The sequence below is a fragment of the Zalophus californianus genome, chromosome 12 (assembly GCF_009762305.2).
Source record: "Zalophus californianus isolate mZalCal1 chromosome 12, mZalCal1.pri.v2, whole genome shotgun sequence".
In the NCBI taxonomy this organism is placed as follows: Eukaryota; Metazoa; Chordata; class Mammalia; order Carnivora; family Otariidae; genus Zalophus; species Zalophus californianus.
In genome coordinates this window covers 70889935-70905993 of record NC_045606.1, presented here as the reverse complement: position 1 = coordinate 70905993, position 16059 = coordinate 70889935, and the positions used below count along the sequence as shown (strand labels likewise).

Here is a 16059-nt window from a genome sequence, read left to right as displayed (position 1 = left end):
AAATATTTAGAATGTCTCTTTCAACACTTAATCTTATTGTTTTAACATTCTACAGACTTGAATCCACTAAATTAAGTATATTAGTGTTAATAGATACACTTTTAATCTTTTTTCATGAAGTGTTTAAATTTTGAAGTATTTAGGTGTAAAGAAACAAAGTAGAATTCATTCCTCCTTTTATAAATGTCACTACATTCTATTTTGAGAATAATCTGAATAAGGACCAGGTCTCAGAATTCTAAAAAGAAGCATTTCTACCAGTGAAGGGAGAGTACGAAGCACCTTTTTCTTCCACAATCAACCCAAATGTCTCACCACTTAAAACAGATTCTCTTCTGCTTGGGTAGCAATCCTGTTCTTAGCAGTTTTTGGAATAATGAACAATCCTCTTCATAATGACAGAAGTTTGAGCCTTAAAAATAAAATAAATAATTAAAAAGGAGAAGGGAAAGCTGACTGATTGGAACGACACCAAATTTTTATTTTCAATGGCATTTGTAGCTGCTAGAAGTGACACAATTTGTGTCAGTCTAGGAACTCGAGGTAACCAAACATAAATTGTAATTGACCAAATTAAAGTCAGAAGAATTGTAATTAGTTCATTAAATAAATGATGTGGAGAATTTCCCAACTTAGCGGTGAGATACAAAACAACAGACCATCTATTCAATAGAAAATAAGATGAAAAGGGATAAAATGAGAATAAAAACCTAACTTTCTCTTCAAAGGAAGCAAGGAAAAGACAATGGAAAGAAACATTAAAAAAGGAAGATTCAATTAGCAAGGAAGGAGAACAGGAGAGAAATCCAAGTGGGATTCTCTGAGAGGGAAAAGAACATGATGAAAGTTTAGATTATAATCTATAAATAGCCTTTTATTTTATAAATCCTTCATGTGACGCATAGATTATACAGTGAGCCTCCCTTGTCCTTAATATGTACAGTCTCCCAGCACATACCTTTTAAGGCAATCTGCAATAGTAAGCACAAAGAACTAGCTCTGGAAAATGACTTGGGCTTCTCTCTTTCAAAAACCAAGAAGAAAATTGATGAGGAGAGAATCTGGGAACATTGTACAAATTGTCAGGAGGGCACAGGAGGGATCAGTCTTAGTAGACTATGAAATAATTCAGAGAAATAGTATGCCCTGCTTCTTCTAACTTACCCGTGTGAGAGATAATTTTAATTACCATCCTATAATGAACCTTCTTCCAAATAACACAGGCAACCCCCTTACCTGTCATTCTTCACAAACGAGTCAGGTCCTGCGTTCTGTTGGTCTCTTCTCACCCCTTTGTTCTGATTTTCAATTCTATGAGATGCTAGTGGTGGTGGAAGGGTGCTGAGGATGGAAAAGCAGAGAGTATAAGAGGGCAGACACTTTGTAATTAATTCTTTGATGTTTTGTTGTATTTTCAAGGACTCCTTTCCATAGTGTTTCCAAACAGTCTTTCAGTCTTTGTAATCTTACACCAAATTTAATACTCTCTTCCAGTTTTTTAGTGGGGCAAGGAATGGACAAAGGTAAACCGCATGATAGTTGCCACTTCTCTAGAATATTCTTTATTGCTGGCCATTATTATTTTAAAGAAAAAAACCTTATTTTTAAAGAGGAAATAAAATAGGCCTTGAGACCCCACTCCCACCCCTAGACATAGGGGTGGGTTATATACATCTGCATTCTCAGCCTTCTCTTCCCACCTGGCTGGGAGAACCAGAGTGGGTAAGGAAAAAGCATTCATCTGTGGTTTGATGGGCACAGTCAGTGGATCTCCCTTCCTGTTAGACAAGTTTCAAGACATTTAAAAATCAATGCCATCGTTTTTTAGGAAGATAAATATATCACATCTTCCTTCAGTCACTTATTTTGAATATCACTCTCTCCTACACATTTCTTCTAGCCAAAAAGATTATAAAGAGTTTTGTTTTGGCATTTTTATTACAGAAGAAATGTGTTGTATTTTGAGAATTAAAAATATATATAATTTATACTTCTCACTGACAATTTTTCACCATAAATCTCTTTGTACTTTCATTGAGCTTTTCAAAATGTCCATGGAAACAATGATTTAATATTACTAAGTAATGAGTGCCAATAAAAGAGGCTGAATTTCTCTAAGGAATCTCTTCCCTGTTCTTCAGAGTAAAATATATTCATTCTAAGAGTCACTTTCTGGATTCAATACTCCTGCCTACATTGTCTAAATTTCTCTCATTGACCACAAAAAATGTTGTTTTATACCTTTCCATCTTTGGCATTTTTGTCTTATTTCATATGCTCTGTCTCGGGAATCTCATTCTGTACCATAATTTAAAATACTTTCTTTGTGGGGCACATGGGTGACACAATCTGTTAAGTGTCCAACTCTTGGTTTTGGCTCAGGGTGTGATGTCAGGGTCATGATGTCAGGGTCATGAGATGGAGCCCCGTGTCAGGCTCCATGCTCAGTGTGGAGTCTGCTTAACACGTTCTCTCCCTCTCCCTCTGCCTCTCCCCGCCGGCCCTGACCCCACACACTCTCTCTCTAAAATAAATGAATAAATCTTTAAAAAATAAAATAAAATACTTTCTTTGTATCAACAGCTCCCAAATGTACACCTCCAGCCCAGAACTCACTCTTCAGCTTTCATACTAGGGGTCATATTCACCTATTTATTCAACATATTTCTAAAGAAGGCTATTATTCTCTGGTAACCAAATCTAGACCAGCTCATTCTCCCAGATTCCATCTCTCAAGATATCACAGTTGACCTGGGTTTCACTTTTAACACCTTCCATTCTTTCACAGTTTCCTTTCATCCCTGCCTCACATAGTGGCATCCAGCGATTCTTCAAATCCTGTGAATTTTCCCTCTGATAGGATTTTTGGAGTCATCCCATCATTGCTATTTTCACTGGTAGTGCTATTACAATGTCTTAGCATCTCTTGCCTAAATTATTGTAAGGATGTCCTACATGATTTGTGATCCAATGTAATCTGTATATACTTCCACATTTTTATGAAAATATGATCCTCTAAGTCCCTTCAATTAAGTCTCCTGATATATCCTTTTAAAATTCCTTCTAAATCTGGTCTCTGCCTACCTATTCAGCCTCATCTCTTACCACTTATGGTATCACTTAACTATTTTGGGCATAGTTTCATATCGAATAAAATACCTACATATTTTAACAGCCCATATTAATAGCTACCAAATTTGCATTGTATATACAAACCACAACATATTTTAGTAGTCCTCTATTGATAAAATTTATAATCTTTACTATTATAAACAATGGTGCAAAGACTATCCTTGTGCATATAATTCTTCATATTTTTACACTATGTGATTATCTCCATAAGATAAATTCTGAGCCCCAAGTCCACACACAGGGTAGCTGCAACGAGGAGCAGATGACACCTGAACATGTAGAGTGTTGCATGGGAGGAAAGAAACACTGAGATTCTTGAATTTGGATCTTTTAAAATGGATGCCTGCTTTTTGCCCTGAAGGGAGACATTATGGGGAGCAAGGATGCTTGCCCTTTGTTCTGGAGAAAAACACTAACTTCCAAGACTAAGCAAGCTCGCTCTTTGCTCCAGATAGAGACATTATCTCTATCTTTCAAAGCTGTTCACTAGACAAACATTCTTGAAAGGATAGTTTGGAGCAAAAGACAGTCAATGACTCACTTTTCAAGACAAACAGAAGTGTGAGGGACCCATGGATGGTCTCCCCACAATTCATTCCTTCTAAACCATCTTGGCTTCTGGCAAATGTTCCCATGAGTACATGACTGCATCAGCCACCATGATCTGACCAACAGAGGCTGGGGCAAAATTCTTTCAATTTGTCTCATACAGAATTTAATTAAGGTTGATATCAGTAAGACTTCAAGCAGGAAGACGAGGCTAAGTTGTGGGATTGACATCAACCATGTCCTCCCAAATCCCATGCCCAACCAGCTGAATAAGTCCCATAAAAGCATCATGGCCTACCCTCAGAAAACCAGGTTACTTTCTCCTTAAGTCTCTATTTTGACCTTCCCACAAATTGGAAGCATTAATCCAGGTATCTGGCTGCATGGAGAAAATCTAGATCATCTGGAAAATCTGTCATTTATAACACTGACCAGTGGTGTCATTAATCATTCCAGCTGATGCCAGGCACAAATTTCATGCCACTTTTTCTAATTAGAGGATCCCTATTATAGTGGTCTCCAGGGTATATGTAATAATGAAGGAGGAATCCCTCCAGAAGCTTCCCCAAGTAATCAAGGATCACTGATTTTGGAGAGATATTCACAGTCGTCTAAGGGCAAAATGATCTATTGGTGGTGTTTCCTTAAACACTGGAAGGTCATCTTATGACCACCCATCAGGCACAAGTCACCGTATTTTGGGGAGGGAGGCAAGGTAATGTCTGACTTCAACACAGAGAGTATAGTCCTAGAGATGTGTGTGGTGCTTAGAGAAAGAACATGCTATCTCTAGTTGTCCATCTCCATCAGTAGGACCTACATCAATTAGGAGCATTGTCTGACAGTAATCAAATATGGCATTCCATTGGCTGTTAACCCTTATGATTCCCGGTTCTGTTTGAATTTTTGAATCTAGTTCTCAGGCTGTTCTTCCAACCTGTCTTATTTGTCCACAGCACCAGTCAGGTGGCACTTATCTGCCCCATGGAATGACAGGGAGCTACAGCAGTGGGGAAAGGCAAGTACCCCCAAAGTGCTCACAGATGTTTTGTGTGGTTGGTAGATGAGCTGGGATCATAATCTGCTCTTTCCCATAGATTTTTCAGCTAGGTTCTAGGAAAGAGTAATCAAATAATGGTCAGGCCCATCTGACAAGACATGACAGATCTAGTAGTCAGTTCTATTCAAGGTATTTGCAACAGCTTGGGAGAGCCACAACAGGACATTTTCCTTCATGAATAAAGTGGCAGGGGTGATTACAAAAGACAGAATTCATTAATGCTCAGTCTCGCTCATACCTTCTGGGGTCTGAAGTGTTCCTTCCCCAGAAAACAGGGATGTTGCTGTCCCTCAACCACCACAAAATCTGTGCATAGCTATATCCTCACCTTTTTTTATAATCATCTCCTACTCATACCCAGGCTTTTCATACAGAAAGCAGCAGGACATGGGCATTTTTATAAAACTTATCAAAACCCTATGTCTCCCACTTTGACATGTGTTGGCCATTGTAGGAGGATACTCCAAGCAGTGTACTCAACCAAGTAGTTATTATCTTTATGTTCTAAGACCATGCCAATTCAATAAGATAAGCCAAATAGCTGACCAAAATTAAGTTGGAATTCATTAAGTCCCCTTTTGGCTGGGCTGCCACCAATAGGGTTACCAACCAGGCCATCCTGAGGTTGCTATTAGGGACAAGAAAATTCATTATGCCTAGGAATAGCTCAGAAATCTGAATTTTCAAAATAGGTTTATATAGTGTCTCCTTTTGTCCTGATCATTATGACAATTATCCAGGAAGTGGCCAGGGGAAGATGATCCACTTATGTAGAAAGACATATTCGGTGACTAAAGTGTCTTTTTAAACTGTGTGGACCAGGATGAGGCGAGGGAATTAATGTCAGAGAGCTTTTGAAGTCAATATTTTATAAGGATATTCTAAAAATCAATAATATCAGATGATTGTGAATGGTTAAGTACATGGAAGATCATCAAAACCTTGCTATCAATCCTTGTTCACTGGCTTCTGTGGTAAGAGTTACATGATTGTCAAACTGCAAATGAACTGGAAAGCTGACACCTATTAGTAGCCAGAGTTGGCTCATTGGCCTGGAAAGGCAACAGCACAATCCGAAAAATGTCAATAGTGGTAAGGTACCATTGGTAACCCTGAGAGGGGGTCAAGGGCCAATTTTAGCCAATCTGCCATAAAGATTCTTACAATCTGCCAGACTACAGTTTTCTAAGTAGCAGAGCAAACATCTAGGCAACAGTCCAAGAATCATTCAATCTATAACTAGGTTCTTCAAGGGTAGTAATGGCAAGAGCTATGAGAACTGTCTTATGCTCTGCCCACAGAGAGGAATAACCACAGTCATTTTTTGGTTCTATATGGCTGGCACTGAGACTGAGTAGCCAGAGTTGCTTAGTAGACACCGCTGTGTTTCTACTCATCTGAATCATCAATGAAGTAGGCCCAGATATTTTAGCAGAAGCTCTGTGAATTCAGGGCACCACTCAGGGCACATAACCAGTAGCTTTATTTTAGGCTGCAGAGATGACCGAGAGAGATGATAGGAAGTATTGTATGTGTCACACTAGCACTTTTCCAGATGTGGCTCTTACTGATCAGAAAAATCCCCCCGGACTTTATGAACATTCACAGTACAAGCATGTGAAAATTAATATCAATTATACATTCAGCAAGGGAAGCCACAACAACAGTAGATTGAATTAACCCAGAGGGTCCCATCTACAAGTTCACTTTAACTTCCTTTCCCCACTGCAAACCTTGCCCAAACCCCATTAGTTGAATTGGGGCATCCTTTTCCCCACCATGGGACTGTATAGGACAATACAATTCTGCTGTACCAAACAAAGCTGTAAAAGTTTGAGTGCTTACCCTCTCCAAAATTTTGCAGGTTACTAGGATGAATAGGTATGGACTTCATTCCCCCTTGTGGACAAGGAAACTTTAGCTTTTCTCCCTAATTATCTTTCTTTGTAAAGCAGCTGAGATCAAGCTAGAGAGGAAAGGAGGGAAAGGAAATGTAGAAAACTGTTGTGCTATTAAGTAAGGCACATTTACTTTAGGTTTCCAGTGACATGGTGGCTGTTCATGGCTTAACCAAACAAAATTCCAAAGTCAGTGGTGCACCAAAGGCCTTTATCAACCAAGTTCATTATCACTTACATGAATATTTTAGCTTTGGGGACCCTCTGATTTAGGAGCCATAGACATACTGCTTTGAGATTGTTGCTGTCAGGTTTGTACACTTTGATTCACTTGGGATTGACTTGCACCAGTAGTCATTTTTTTTTTAATAGAATCCATCTTAATCTATAACATTTGCTATTCCATTGCCAAAATAGTATAGCTTAGGTTCATACCTAGTTTCAACATAAAGGCTATGGGAGTTTCCCATGGTGTCAGAGCTGACTGCAATAATTTACCTAAAATTCCCTGCGTCAGTTTTTCATTCTCTAGTGAGTGAACTCCATTGGTATTGTTAGCCCAAACAGGGCAGTAAGAGTCCAAAGTTTAGTCAATGTCTCATCTATGGTTTCTCAAGGGAATTTATTTGTCTAGGAAATCTCCCTGCGGGGGCCTAATTTCCCTTATGGCAGGCATGACCCACAACAACAACAACAACAAAAACAAAAAACTTGTGACCTTTTACTGTCATCTCTGAATGGATCTAAGTTAGTCATACTAGACTATGGAGAGACTGAGTCATGAAACTCTTCAGTTGTTACCACTTCTTCTTAACAAGCAGTAAATGACAGGCTTCTCATTGCTTCCTCTCTCTAGTAAACCAGATAATGTTCTAAAATTTCCCTAGGTCCCACCCATACTATTCATGGATTTTCCTTCTTTCAGCCCAGTGTAGTGTACATTCTTTAGTTACCTGAAATGGGTTGGAAAATTCTATTTACTCAGGATGACTCATAGGATTAGTTGCTAGCTGTTACAGTGGGGCCGACCTAAGACTGACTGCTATATTGTCAAGGAATCCTCCCTCTCCACCATAGAGGAAGAGTTAGCAACAATCAGGCCACCATTCATGCCTGTCTATGAGCGTACTTCCTGGTACTTGGCCTACAAACAACTCCCTAACACTTCCTCATTAAGAGATAATAAAACAAAGGATCATTTATTGCCAGGCTGGCCATACAGTTTGGTTGCTATGTTTACTATTGATTCCTATGGGTTTCCCTCAAATACTATTAATTGCCCCATAAGGCCCTAACTTTTCCTCTTCCAGAAAGTGTGTCTTTGTCAGTATCGCACCACCAAACTGTACAGAATTGTGAAGGGTCTGAGATTTTACTCTACTTGGGAGCTAACAGGTTAGCCTGCCACAGTTTTATGGGTGCTCATCATAGATGTCAGAAATCTTTTTCCAAGTCAAAGAACTCAACTACTCATAGCACAGCAACCAGCATAAAAATCAACATATATTGTACTGAGGCACTGAGACCAAGTACTCACAGAGCAAACCAAAGAGGGCTAGAAAATAACTGCACATGCAATGGTTGTGCTCCAGGCAGTAAGCATGCCTGATATGCCCTGGGAGGAGACATTATCTTTATTATACCAGACAGCAAGCAAATCTGCCTCTTCCTCCAGAGCAAAATACCATTTCTCTCTTCCAAGTCTGTTTCCATACAAACATCCTTAAAAATTTAGTCTAGAACAAAAGTCTCTGCTCCCAAGACACAGAAACATGAAAGACCCATGGGGATTTTCTCTCATCTCTTTCCTCTCTATACATTCCACCACAGCTCAGAAACCAGGCGCCTAATTCCAGGACTCTGAATGCTTACATCTGTCTCATCTCACCACACTTAATAGATCACCTAGATCATAAGTATTTCCTTTCAGAATTCCTGTTCTATTAGGACATATGCCAGTTTAAAAATCAAGGCATTCAAAGCAAAGTATGTTGTACAACATGAATCCTTATTCACTTTTCTAGTCTTCCTATTTCCTTTCACTTCTCCTCTTACCCTTTCATGGAAAAGGTTTCTTACTTGACAGATTATATTCCTAAAATTAAAGTACTGTTTTAATAAATAAAGATTTTCTTTTATTCAATATTATACTCAGTATGTTTAGAACATGACTAGCAAAAAAAATCTGCTTTATTCCAGACAGCAACTTAAAAACCTAGAAAAATATAGGCCATACTCAAATTAAATAAAGATGGAGACAATATTGTTAAGGTTATGAGAAAGGAAGATTTACACTGTGCATAGGATTTAGTATTTGTGATTTCCCCTCAAATATGAGAATTGCATTATATGATGAAGTTGATGAGTGAGCAATCTGCCTCATATTTCATTTAGTTGATTAAGTTTTATAGAGGAGATAGGATTTCAATTCAATAACTCTAAGATATGTTGTTTCAACCCCTTACCTTAACAGCTTTAGTTAGGTTCTGTGTAAGATGCTTACACAAAAAGATGATGGAAAACCAGAGTTTTGGTATAAGATCAGAGTAAATATTAGGATATTTATAGCAGAATGCACTAATGGTTCAAATTAATTCATTCCAACGGGATGCACTGAAACTATGTCTAGCTCAGTCATAGGAAAACATTAGAAGTCTGGAGTATATACATATATCCAGCCATGTATGATCACAAAAAATTATTCTTTATAAAATGAATTGAGGGTAAGTTTCTCCTCATCATCCTAAAGTATATTGTATTGTTTCTTTTTCTAAAAGTATATTGTATTGTAATTTAGAGAATTAAAAAATCCTAACTAGTTAATATCAACCACTTGTCTTTTGTCAAACTACTCATGAATAGCATGCCCATTTACAGGATAACAAAGCTCTGGAATAATCCTTTTGCAGTTTGTTTTTTTTTTTTGTAATGAAGTATTACCATTTCTGAGATGCATATATGACTTTAGGAATACTTCCTATTTCTTTAACGATGAGAAATCTCAGCATTTACTGACAGTGAGGTGGAAGGAATTATATTTTACACCATAAAAGTTGCTTTCTTTTCTAGAATGCAAGTGATATGAAAGGTAAGGCCTCTGACATGTCCTTTAAAGATACAAGGACAGAAAGTCATGCCATTTCCCTCTAATTTTAATTGTTCTAGTCAGCAACAATTTTCCAGCTCCCTGTCAAGGAAGGGAAATATGGTAAATTAAGTTATGTACAAACCTGTCCCAAGACCAAAATTCTCCTGCCTTCATATAGAAACCACTGGATCATTACAGGGTTTACCTGAGTCCCATGGAGAAAACTATTCAAACTCATGCCTGGATTGCACAGGTGATCACATCTGTCAGTCTTCTGAGACCCTTTCTCCTCTCTCTGGCCTTAATTGTTCTTTATTTTCTCTTCTGGCAAGATAGCAGTAGTCAAGGCAAGCTGGGATCTAGAGTGTTATCAACTTGTTTGTGATGCTTTATTACCTGGCTTTCTGCTAAGCTCTAATAACAAGGAAAGGTGTTATTGGCCTGTTAATAATTAATAGCACCCAGTGCAAATGAAGTACTTCTGTCATAGGGCTTCATCAGTAAGGTCACAGTACAACAGGGGTTGCAGGTTCTGTGAGCATAAGTGGTATTTGCATATGTCAGAACAGACCGTGCATGCTAACAGTACAAACACTTCACATCTGCTTCTGTTTACTTCCATGCTAACACCCTAAAGTACAGGAGTCCTGTGTTAATTGCTCAGTTGCATACTGACTGTTGATGTGTTCTCCACAGAGCTTTTCATAAGTGCACTGTTGCAAATAAACTGCTAATGACTTTGCTTATTCCAGCCAACCTTTAAAGGAAATCTACAACATACACGCAGATTAATGATTCCTCTATTTAGCAGTGTGTCTTGTGACTAGGTTTGCACAGAGGCAGTATCAATTAAGTAGCAATTATCTGCAAAGTGGAAAAAAGAGGGAAGATATAAATAACTAATGAGTATGATGCTAAAATCTCTGAGAACAACTAGAATTGAACTCTGAGGCAAGGGCACCGACTAGTGAACATTTTTTCCCATCTTTTCTTATACCCAAACCCCATAGAGTCCCCATGAAAAACCAAAATGAGAACAGACACTTAAGTTCTTAAGTAATTTTTTTATATTTGACTTTCAAGATGACCATTATTTTGAAACAGCCAAGAAACAAGAAAATAGGCTAAATGTAAACATCATTAACAAATAGTTTATAAAAAAAAGAAAAGAAAAAATTGGCCCATAAATGTTTATTTTATGAAAGGACCTGACTAAAACATATCAGATTTTCTATGTATCTTATCAACAAAGTTCAGCACAGAGTCCCAATTTATCCCTTGATTCTTGTCAAGCAATGGCAATGGGCAGAATGTGAATTAAAGCAGAGAGCCAAATGTTTTAAGGTTTCTCCAGATGACCTAGGGCCCAACAGTTCCTTTGATAGCTTTTTTTTCCCTCAAGGATGACTAGGAGAGGTCAAAAAAAAATTAACATATTTTCAATCATATTTTCTAAATCCTAAATGAAGACAAATGGTTTGACAAATATATATGAAGAAAGACAATTAGAAATGTGAATGGAATTGGCTAGAAAACAGGTTAGATTCCGTGATAAAAATACCCAATAAAACAGAAGTTTACGGAACAACGAAGTATATTTTGCTGCAATATTCCAATCCTAAGTAAAGCTCCCAGCTGCTGGGCTGCTCTGCTCCATCTGGTAAGTCAGGAATTGTGGAGGCCACTGAGTCTACCACCCAGATTTTCTTAAAGAAAACCTGCTGTGAGACTAGCTGTTGTACCTTCAGATCTGCCCAGACATTCATGTTGTGGCCACACTAGTGCCCAGGCTACTCCCAGCCAATGAATAAGCATGACAGGGGCACCAGAGCCAGGACATTTTTGTCCAGTGCAAGACTCCCCTAACGGGAAATTTTGTTCAAGGACTCCATATTGCCTTGACTGAGACTTCTCAGAGATGCTCTGCAGTCTGGAGCATAGCCCACTCTCTCCTCTTTCCTTCCTGCTCTCCATCCAGAAGTATCAGAACTACATTGAAGCCCAAAGGCTCTCCCCATGTCTCCTTCTCCCTCTCCCCTTACCTTTCACAAATGTTCTCTTTAATATTTGCTATAGGTTCAGGCTCATATAAGTGCATTATTTTCTTGTAACTGAAAAGTTTTTGAACAACTGGAGGTACCCATTCCCTTTTCTGAAACTCTTTGGGCCAAATGTATTTCTGAATTCAGAATATGGTGCATCCTGCAGCACGTGGGTGATTTAGTCAGTTAAGCGTCCAACTCTTGATTTCAGCTCAGGTCTTGATCTCATCAGGGTCATGAGATTGAGCATGGAACCTGCTTAAGATTCTCTTTCTCCCTCTCCTCTGTCCCTCCCCAGCTCCCCTGCTCACACACGCATACACGTTCTCTCTCTCTCTCAAAAAAAAAAAAAAAAAAAGAGAGAGAGAGAGGGAATATGGTGCATCTACTTTATATTATATAGTAAACCCCATTTGGGGTACTCCACGGTAACTATGCAGCGAAACCCAAACATGCATACAAAGTAGGATAAATAGAGGCTACGTGATCTCACATAAATATAGGTCAATTTTTGACAAAAATACATCTAGATCATGCTGGGAATTATCTCTAAATATATTACAAAACAAACAAAAAATAAAGCGAAATTTTTTGGTTTTCAGAACTTTATGGATTTGAGAATTGTGAACTGTTTATCTTTTATACTATTACTAATAGTTTCATTTACTATCAGATTCGTAATTTCCCCCTCTTTACATTATTCATCTGTTAGATCCTAATCCAATGGTTCTTAAGCTTCAACATCAATAAGGATCTCCTAGGGGTAGTTTTCAACTCTCAAATTTTTATTCAGTAGGTCTAGTGTAAGGCCTAGAAATCTGCATTTTAACAAGTTGGTCAACCCCATCCTCTCCTGTGATCCTGATACAGAAAGTTTTGAGATTCAAACTTTGAAAATACTGTTCTAGACTTTGAGTTCACTTTTCACTATGGTAAACTACTAATATCACTAGTTCCAGGTTTAATCTCATGGATTTTCGAGGCCCATTGTTTTTTTTTTTTTTTTAAAGATTTTATTTATTTATTTGAGAGAGAGAGAATGAGAGACAGAGGGCATGAGAGGGAAGAGGGTCAGAGGGAGAAGCAGACTCCCTGCCAAGCAGGGAGCCTGATGTGGGACTCGATCCCGGGACTCCAGGATCATGACCTGAGCCGAAGGCAGTCGCTTAACCAACTGAGCCACCCAGGCACCCGAGGCCCATTGTTTTTTAAACATAGAACCAGCTAACTAGCTTATTCTCTTATTCTTCCTCTTTGACTCTAGCTCTAGTTTTGCAGCTAGGTCATACAGCCATTCACTTCCTAGTGTCGTATTCACCAATAACTCTTCAGGGATATTTATCTTGGAATGACAGGAGTTAGCTTTTTTTTGAACTGAAATAGAGCTGAATAGTTTCTACTTATCTTTGAGTATCTGTCTCACCAGAGTATCAGCTTTGAGCTTATAGAATTATGCAGGGGGTCCCCCGTTACCATGATAGTTGGAGTTTTAAGGATGGAAAACTATAGATAACTCTAATGGGTAAATGAATCCACAATAGGAATAGCAGGACAACTGGCATAAAATGTATTTATAAGTGTACTCCCAACTCAGTACTACTTTTAGCTTGGTTCTCTTGCAGGACCGGTTTTCTTCTGAACTAGTAAAACAGTTGTATTTCTAAAGGTTCCTTTCCCTTTCCAAAGATATTCTTATTTCCTTTTTTTTTTTTAAGATTTTATTTATTTATTTGACAGAGAGAGACTCAGCGAGAGAGGGAACACAAGCAGGGGGAGTGGGAAAGGGAGAAGCAGGCTTCCTGCCTAGCAGGGAGCCCGATGTGGGGCTCGATCCCAGGACCCTGGGATCATGACCTGAGCCAAAGGCAGAAGCTTAATGACTGAGCCACCCAGGCGCCCCGGATATTCTTATTTCTATTTTAAGTCCAGTGTTTCCGGAAACTGGAGACTAATCAGAGACCTTAATGGGATATGTTAAGAGGAGAGGTTTAAGGAAAAAACCAATGTCTGTTAAAGTGTCCAGGGATTTATTTGGGTAATATGTTTACTGCCAACAAATATTTGCTCACCTCTGATTTGGAATTTAAAGTCCTCTGCTAAAAACAGCTTGAATGGTCATTAATATTAACAAGGGGAACACAAGAAAACCTAAGTCCAAAAGTATCCTTTAAATTACATGAATACCATTATTTCTATAGGTTTCATGATTATCAAACTGGGGAATATGACATTTTGCTAGAATTTAACTGGAATTAACAATTAAATGTAATATATATCCCTAGTGAATCAATTTTAAGAAAATGTTAGAAGAAACTAGTAATTTTTATGCTAAAATAAGCAGAGACATTATGGTATGGAATACAAAGTTTGTGTGCTTTAATTAGTAAAACACACACTTATTAAGAAGTACCATAAATAAAAATGCCTCTTTAGACTAAGACCTCATAACCTACAGAGGTCTGTCTTCTTTCTCAGTGATTCAGGGTAAGTTGGTGGGAAAGTTTAGAAAACACTACAGTTGATTGTGACATGTGTGGTTAGGTATTTCCTGTAAAGCAGGTAAACGTGCCTACTTTATTATTCTAGTGCCTGCTCCTGGATTCTCCATCTCAACTTCCAATATATGGAGTTGAAAGCTGTATGAAAATCGTGTGTTTTAGTTGTGCTACCAAGGATATGCAACAGGATGTTAAAACTGAACCATTTCTGACTCTGTTTTGGCTAAAGCCCCAAGACAATATTTGCCAACTATTCCACATTCTAAAGTTAGACCACCTATGTAGGACTTGCAAAGAAATACAGGAAATAGAGAAGGAACCCACAAGGCCCTTTTCCCCCTTCAGGTAACAACCTAGAGCAGACCAGCTGGGGCTGAGGAGAAGCTCCAACTTAGACAAAGTTTGATCTTATGTGGACTAGACATTTTAATTGCTGAAATGAGACTTTCCTTTTGTGACGAGAGGTGATCAGAGGACTTTTTATTACCTAAGAGTGACCAAAAAGTCACAGGATTTCCTCTCAATTTCATCTGAGTAGCAGAGCAAATAACCTTAAAGAGTGGGTCTGAATGGGCAGTGGAAGGAAAATAAAGGTTTTTTTCTTTTTTACTATATGCCTGTGACTGGCACATGAATCAGGAAGAAAGAAGCAGTATAAGAAAACGTTTAAAAATTTCTATTGATTCTTTTCTTTTTGTTTGTTTGCTTTAAGGGGCGATAATGCTTGCTTTTATGAACCTTAATCTTTTACCAAAACAGGACTTTTCCTTTCCACTTTACGATACATTCTCTGCTTACCTCTGTTACATGTCATGAACTCATTCTCCATTCATTGCTGTTCTTGGTGTTCATTTTATCCATATTTCACTTGCTTTAAAATATTGGAATGATATTGTGTATCATCTTCTATATGCTCCATCCATATTTTCCCATTTGATGATGCTGGGATAACTTTCTGACTTCATGGGAAGTGTCTCCCAATTTCCAGAAACACCTTAAGCCAAAAATAGCAGAGAAAATTACATTGTAAAGAACAAATAAATAAATAAATACTGGTTATAACATTGATCCCTTGCCAAGGGGGTTCTGGGCTTCCCCACTTTCGGTGGTTGGGGTTCTTAACTTTCCGGGGTTTATCCTAATTCCATAGTCTCCCAAAAACCCCTTTCCCTGAACTTTGGGGTCAGTAAGCAGTGTGGAGTCTTCAGGTGATGTTGAGAGATTTGGTCAAGACCTGTACAATGTCTGCTACAAATGCGGGTCCATTGTCACTCTGTTAATGGCAGGCCAAACGGGGTACAATCTCCCACAAGAGTACTTTAGCTACTTCCTGGCTTTGATCCATCCTGGTTGGGAAGGCTTGGACCCACCCAGAGTATGTGCATACTATTACTAGGAGATATTTGAACTCCCTGCTCGGCTGCACATCTGTGACATCTACCTCTAGATCTTCGAAGGGGGTTGCTCCCATCCTCTGGACACCTGGCGGAGACCATGGTGCACACCGAGCATTATTTTTAGCACATGTTATGCACTGATGTAGTAGTGCTTCTTGAGAAGGGCCTCTAATGCAGTTTTTCCCAGATGAGTCAGTGGTGTTCCTTGACTAGATGCCCTCCAGTTGCTGTTGGAACAAAGATGTGCCCATCTGGCATCATCCACCATCCCTTTTCAGTCAGGGTGGCCCCCTCAGCCATGGCCCATTTCTTTTTAGTGTAACTGGAAGGAGGGACTTCTTCTGGGGCTGTTAGGGCCATGGTGAGGGAAGGGGCTCTGTCTACATCCTCATTGG

General features: G+C 38.7%; 1 long non-coding RNA gene across 1 annotated transcript; it reads right to left on the bottom strand.

Annotated features, from left to right (window-relative positions):
• Nucleotides 1-278: 278 nt before the first annotated feature.
• LOC113911929 lies at nt 279-15246 on the bottom strand. Its single transcript, XR_003516634.1, has 3 exons — nt 15066-15246; nt 1237-1341; nt 279-412 (listed from the first exon to the last, which is right to left on the bottom strand). It is a non-coding gene; the product is annotated as an uncharacterized LOC113911929 (long non-coding RNA).
• Between the last annotated feature and the right edge of the window lie 813 nt (nt 15247-16059).